This window comes from Pipistrellus hanaki, assembly GCF_964339955.1.
Source record: "Pipistrellus hanaki genome assembly, chromosome: 13".
Classification (NCBI taxonomy): Eukaryota; Metazoa; Chordata; class Mammalia; order Chiroptera; family Vespertilionidae; genus Pipistrellus; species Pipistrellus hanaki.
The window spans coordinates 55619319-55625936 of NC_140515.1; positions in this window are offsets into that span (position 1 = coordinate 55619319).

A 6618-nucleotide genomic window follows, 5' to 3' on the forward strand; every position below is an offset into this window, starting at 1 on the left:
CCCGAGAACAGTGCCTGGGCAAGGGTATGGAGCCAAGGGTTTATATGGTAAATACAAGGAACTCCAGCAGGGAGTGGGGAAGGGACAGGAAGAGGCCATCAAAGGGCACACCACCAAGCTCCTTCCCCGGGGGGCACCTGGAGCTCAAAACTGCTAGGAAACTCTGAGAAACAGTGTGGGTCACACCTGTTATCCCACTCCAGGGGTCTGGGGGTGGGGTATTTACTTTGCGCTCCGGGGGGCTGCTCCTGGGGATGTTGATTTCCCAGCACTCTGGCCCAGGGCCTTCCTAGTTTGGGAAAACGCTCCCGGGAAGCTGGAGCATCCACAACATATTCAAACTCATTTGTGAACCACTTTTTCATGAAGCAAAAGGTGGAAGTGAGGGTGGTGCCCAGGCAGGGGAGTCCACTGGTTGGAAGGCAGAGTGGCCCGAAAGGCACTACACAGATGGTGGGACCGTCTGACCTTGACAACGGCAGGGGATCATGAACACACTGCGGCGTGGACTTCCTGTTCCTCCTCCTTTGTGTTGAGCATCATACTCTGCTATTTAAGAATAAAAATAAAAAATAGATGATCCTTTCCCAGTTTGAATTTCTGGGTTTTCTTCAAATTCCAGAACTAAAGTTTTAGTCGTGACATCTCCCGAACAAAGCAGGTTCCTCTCTTTCCTAGCTTGTGGGCCACCAATAACTTCACTGGGTTTTCTTCCGCTTCTGCCCCTGGGTAAAACCCCAGTCCAGGCAGGGTCACCACTCTCTTTCTCTATGCACCGATCTGATCGAGGGGTGGGTGTAATGTGAGCCACAGCCCACATCCGGCCCGTGCCTGCACCATGAATTCGCTGGAACATGACCACGCTCAATTGTTCACCAATTGGCTGGGTGGCTTTTGTCCCATGACAGAGTTGAGTCATTACGACAAAGATTGCATGGCCCACACGTTCTAAAATACTCACTTTTTTGTCCTTTAGAGAAGTTTCTTAATCCTGACAACCCACCTCCCGCAGGGTCTGGGGCTCGGATAGTTGCATCTTAACCAGGGAAACCAGGTTGGGGGAGAAAGTCAGGGTGTGAAGTCTGTAGACAAGCTGCTTAGATCCCCTGGGTAGTTCTATTTCTGAATTAAAACTCTGTTCTTCTGTGACCTCAAGTGGTTAGGGGACTTTTAGGATCTGAGTGTGATGACAAAAGTCATGGGGCTGCCCAAGTTTTCCCTGAGGCTAGAACTTCACCCTCCAATTCAATTTAAAGGGACACGAGACCCAGTGATAAATATTCTTTCTGTGTATACCACGTGGGTCCTGTTGGTTCAACATACGGGTGGCGAATTTAAAACCCCAAATGTCAGCCCTCTCGTGTGTACATGGAGCCCACATGAATTTTCAGGACAAGCCTGCAGGGTTTAAAAAGTTGTGAGAGACCCAGATCCTGGCTGAGAAATAAGGCAAAGGAGGGAAAGCAATTATTTCAAATATACAGAGAGAGAGAGATAGACAGATGCAGTCTAGACTTTCTGAACTGAGGGAAGCCTCTCAATTTTCAGGTAGGACAAGGTTCTTCTTGGCTCTGTTTTTCCTGGCAAATTAGCCTCAAATGGTCCTTTACTTGCTAAAACCAGCTGCAATTACAATTGCAGTGGGAAATGGGAACACTAGGGGGCCCTCGCTAATGCCGAGCCACAGCAGGCCCTGCGTAGTCAAGAGAAAACCATGTATGAATGGGAAGCATTGAGACAGAGGGAGAATCCATGGGGCTGGTAATATCTGGAAGGACGCAGAGGATGTGGGGAGCCTTGAGCCTCCTGTGCCCTCGGACACGCTGTCTTCTACCCCCCTCATTCCCAACGACGCCGTTTGCCCGAGCATGAGAGAGTTCACAGCTCATCCCGCGTACCGCTCTTCACGCTCACTTAGGAAATCGAAGTTCAATTCAACATGGCCCAGAAGATAACATGCAGATTCAGAGCAAGGAAGACGTTCCCTAAGGAATTACAGGACTTGTTTCCTACGTCGTATCAAAAGGCTGAGTTTGGACTTTGAGAGTGCTTCATAAAAGAGGGCAGGACAGAATTTTGGATTGGGCTGAATTTATTGGTATGTGCACTCACCAGAAACAGTGAACTCAATGGCTAAGGAAAGTCTAAGAGGTTTCTGATTTGGACCAAATACTGGTCCATGTTAGGTGAGCTCAAAAGGCCAGAATCCCTTGGAATAACTTAGAAGACTGGAACACTATGTTACCTCTATCATGTGGGTTCTGATCAGTCTAGTGGAGAAGACCTTACTCTACTTTGTCATGAAGACAAGATTGGAGAGGAAGTTCATCTGGAATGGCAGTGGGAGGAGCTGTAATTCAAATATAATCCTTGACCTCAAGTCCTTGACCTTAGTGCATTAGGGAATACACTAAGTGTGGATGTTTGACCTGCCAGAAACAACATAGGTGTGGCTGTTATAAAAGCCAACAGAGAAAGGGTGGCGATCAGGGCACAAGGAGTCAACTGGCATCCAGAAACCCCTGAGCGTGTTCATTCACCATGCAATCCCAAGAATTCTGAAAATGTTAGGTCTGGCCCAAACCAGGCATGTCTTGAGTTGATTTAAAGAGAACTTCTTAGAATTTGGCCTCTCTTCAAATTCTCAGAAGTGGGTCATTTCACAAACCACCCTTCTTGCTGATAAGGAAACCACACATCTTTGAGGAAAAGTTTTACGCTATCGCCACTTGTGAGAACCCTCACTCTAGCCTTTCCCAAGTGGGCCTGCAGCCACTTTGCTGGAATCACATGTACTGGGAAAAGTGATACTCAAATTTGTTAGGCATCATTGGATGCCAGTTGTAAATTACAGTAATGAGAGAGAGAGAGAGAATCTTTGCAAATAGTATAGTGTTAAAAATAAATAAACAAATAATAACCCAGGAAATCGTTGAGGTCAGCACAGAGTAGGTGCTCATGAGAGCCAGGTGATAGAGTTTTGATGCGACCTTGTATTATTATGGACTGAATAGACCCTGAACCCACTTTGTGATTTTTTTTTCATTAGTCCCCAAGTGCAGTTCAGGGATAAATAGGGTCAGCAAAGGGTGGGGTTCTCACACTTGCTTTTAGACAGTAGAAAAAGGTTACTCTGAGAGGATCATCCATGTAGAAGCCATTGGAGACTTCCTGTCCTGCCAAACAAAACAAACACACTATTCCTCAGGGGAAATAGCATACTAGTGTCCCCTCATAGATGAGAAAGAGGTACACCTAGAAGCTCCTATCAAACCTCCTTTTTAACTATGTTTCTATTGATTTTAGAGAGAAGGAAGAGAGAGGGAGAGAGAGAGAGAGAAACATGAGAGAGAGAGAGAGAGAGAGAGAGAGAGAGAGAGAGAGAGAGAGAGAGAGGAGAGAAAAGAACCTCCTGTATGCCCCCTACTGGAGATTCAGCCCACAATCCATCTTGTGCCCTCAATGGGAATCAAACTGGCTCCCTCTTGGTGTGTGGGATGACACTAAACCAACTGAGCCACACTGGGTAGGGCCCATATCTCCTTTTAATTCTCCCATTGACTGACATAAAAAACGAATGGGTTATAACAGGAGAGTATTGCAACTAAATCTGAGAGTGATTCAATCATGTGTGTTTTCCTAAATTTGGTTCCCTTGCTGAAGCAAGTCATTACAGTCCTATATAATTTCCGGGTCAGGAATTCAGTCAGGGCACAATGGGAACAAACAGAAAAGAGGAAAACACTCTTGGAAATTAAACATATAATATCAGAAATTTTAAAAGAAAAATTAACACAAGGTTTGAAAGAGAACAATGAGTAGGAAAACAAGAACAGGAAATCAACAAATAATGTCAAAAACTGATACATTGTGAGGTTGCAATATAAGCATAGCACGGCGGTCAGCACCAGGAGAAATGGCCAAAAGAAATGAAAGTGGTTGCCTTGGATGAGTGGGCAGGGATGGAGCTGGAGATGCTATTTCTAATTGCTTGTTATGCTCTATGATAACTGTCATAAAAAGTAACTTTAAAAATGTGATGTTATTAGATAAGGAAATAAGAGCAAATAGAATACAGGAACGGTAGAGTCAGATTAAGCCATAACAGAATGAATTCCCATTGCATACACTAAGGCCCTGACCATTGAAAGCAGTAAACACGCACTTGACCCTGCACTTCTTAGTAACTCAGACAAAGAGCAAACACTGTCTAATACAGTCACTAAACAATGGTTAGAACAATATTAAATTAGAGGCCAACAGACTGCACGTTTTAGGGAAATGCTGAGTGGCCCAGCGTTCGCTAAAACTCAGTACCTGGCCACACTAAGGCTAAGACTGTTGGTCACCATCACAGGGGAAAAAATGCTGGGATTTAAGAATGATCTGAGATCTCGTTTGAGCATGCTATGATAACTGCAATGTCATACTAAAAGTGAGTGCTGTCATTTTAAAGTGTGACATCGCTTCTCAGGATTATCAGCATTCAGTGGCTCCTGTGGTCACCACCCAGCACCTGTGAGATACAATATAGTCCCTGGCTTCCAACCGAGGTTGGTGGAGGAGCGGTTTGGTGTTTCGCTGCCAGTGTGGGAAAGTGCTCACAGCCATGTTGGCTTTCCTTTCTTTATCTCTCCTGGTAACCCACTAAGATGACAGTTGGTCTCCTCCCCAACTCTTGGAGTTAAAGATATCATCGCTGGTGATAATGCGATTTTATTGTGCGCTGCTTGAAGAAGACACCTTGTGACTGTGTTCTCAGAAGCTGACTATATGGACAACTCCTGGGAGCTTCTCATCTCGGTGACCTTTTCTGCTGTGGGTTCCAGCTGCCTTGCACAGGTGCAGCCTGATGGCACCTGGTCCGGGCTGGGCCACCCTCTCAATGGTCCCAGGACTCGTCCATTGACACTCAGCACCCACACGTGCAAACTGGACGTGCAGGGGACTTGACGTCCACTGGGACAAAGCTTTGATGAGTGAGAGACTGGAGCTGCTGAGGAAACGTGTCCAGCTCCATCCCCAAGATGGACAGTCTGGAGAAGCGTCTCACAGCTGCCAGCACCCGTGGTGATGGCCGCCAGGCCTCCTGGTCCTGGTCCTTCCTCTTTCCCTGCTCTCTACCCTGCCCCTCACCTCTGCAGCCTGAGATCACAATACCGGATGATCACATTCCCGGATGAAACTCCAGCACCTGAGCCTGGACCTGGGACTCTGCCTTCTGGGGACCGCAAGCAAAAAAGACACAGCTCATGATTACTGCCTTCACTTTCCTTTTATCCGTCTCTTCTAGTTTTCCATGCACTTGGGGTTCCATACAAGCACCTGAGAAAAGTTGGTTCTTAAACCTTAAATCTAAGAATAGGCCGTGGAGCAATGTAACTGGTACTCTGTGTTTTTTAAATTATTAATTAATTTATTATTATTATTATCATTACATATCTGTCCTTATCCCCTCATTACTCCCCACCCCCACTCATGCCCCACCCCCCGTTTTCTGTGTCCATTGATTAGGCTCATATCCATGCACACAAGTCCCTTGGTTGATCTCTCCCCCTGACTCAATCAGAACGTCAAACCCCAGGGAAGGTGGGGGTCGGTGGGAGTAAAAGGCATTCGGTGTTTTAATGAAAGTCCCAGGTTGCTGATCAGCTGTCACACACCTGCCTCTGGAGGGGAAGGATGGCAGGGTCCTCTCAGCCGTGCCGAGTCAGCAGCGCACTGCTTTCAAGATGACTTCTTTAGTGGGTTCCAGAAACCAGCTATTTTCCCCACACCTATTGGCTGCGAGCAAGTTCTCCTCCCCAGTCTTGTCATCTGGAACGTGCATTACACCTTCTTTTCGCCAAACAGCCTTTCCAACCAGCGTGGGTGCTGTGCCCCTGGGCTAAGTGTGTGTGGAGGCAGTTTCACTACCTCAATGCGTCGCACGGCTTACCTTCTGCTAAAGCCCGAGTGCCACACCTGGCCTTCCATCCCTTCTGTGCGTGACCAGCGTTTCTGCTGATGTGCTGTTACAGGGACTTCCAGAAAGCCCCACTGAAAGGTGCCATCAAAACACCGCATGCTGGTGATCCACAAGCCACTTATCGCTCCACCATCATTTTCCATTTTCAATAACAACTGCAGAACGTTTTCACTCTGTTGATTTTCCATCCGATACATCTTTTTTTTCTTTCAGATTCACTGTGTTGCTATCTGTTTGAGACCCAGCCATCTCTTGACAAGCAGATAAGTAAAAGCCGATTGTGTTTCAGTGTGATTCCTCTGTGACCTCAAGCTTTTACAAAAGGAGATACCTGCCCCGCAGGTGTGAGCTTCATCCCATGCACCCAGAGGACACTGGTTCTCTTCCCAGTCAGGACACGGGCCTGGGTTGCCAGCTCAATCCCCAGTGCAGGAGGCAGTCAATCAATGTTTCTCTCTCATCGATGTTTCCCTTTCTCTCTCTCTCCCTCATCTCCCTCTTCCTTCCTCTCTCGTTAAAAATCAATAAAACATGTTTTTAGAAAGAGATATCTGGTTGTCTCTGCATGTCCCAGTGTCAGATGCACAGGGCACAAGCCCAGTAGGACCAGCATGGTCAGCATTATCAGGAATCCTTTTGTGCACAGAAAC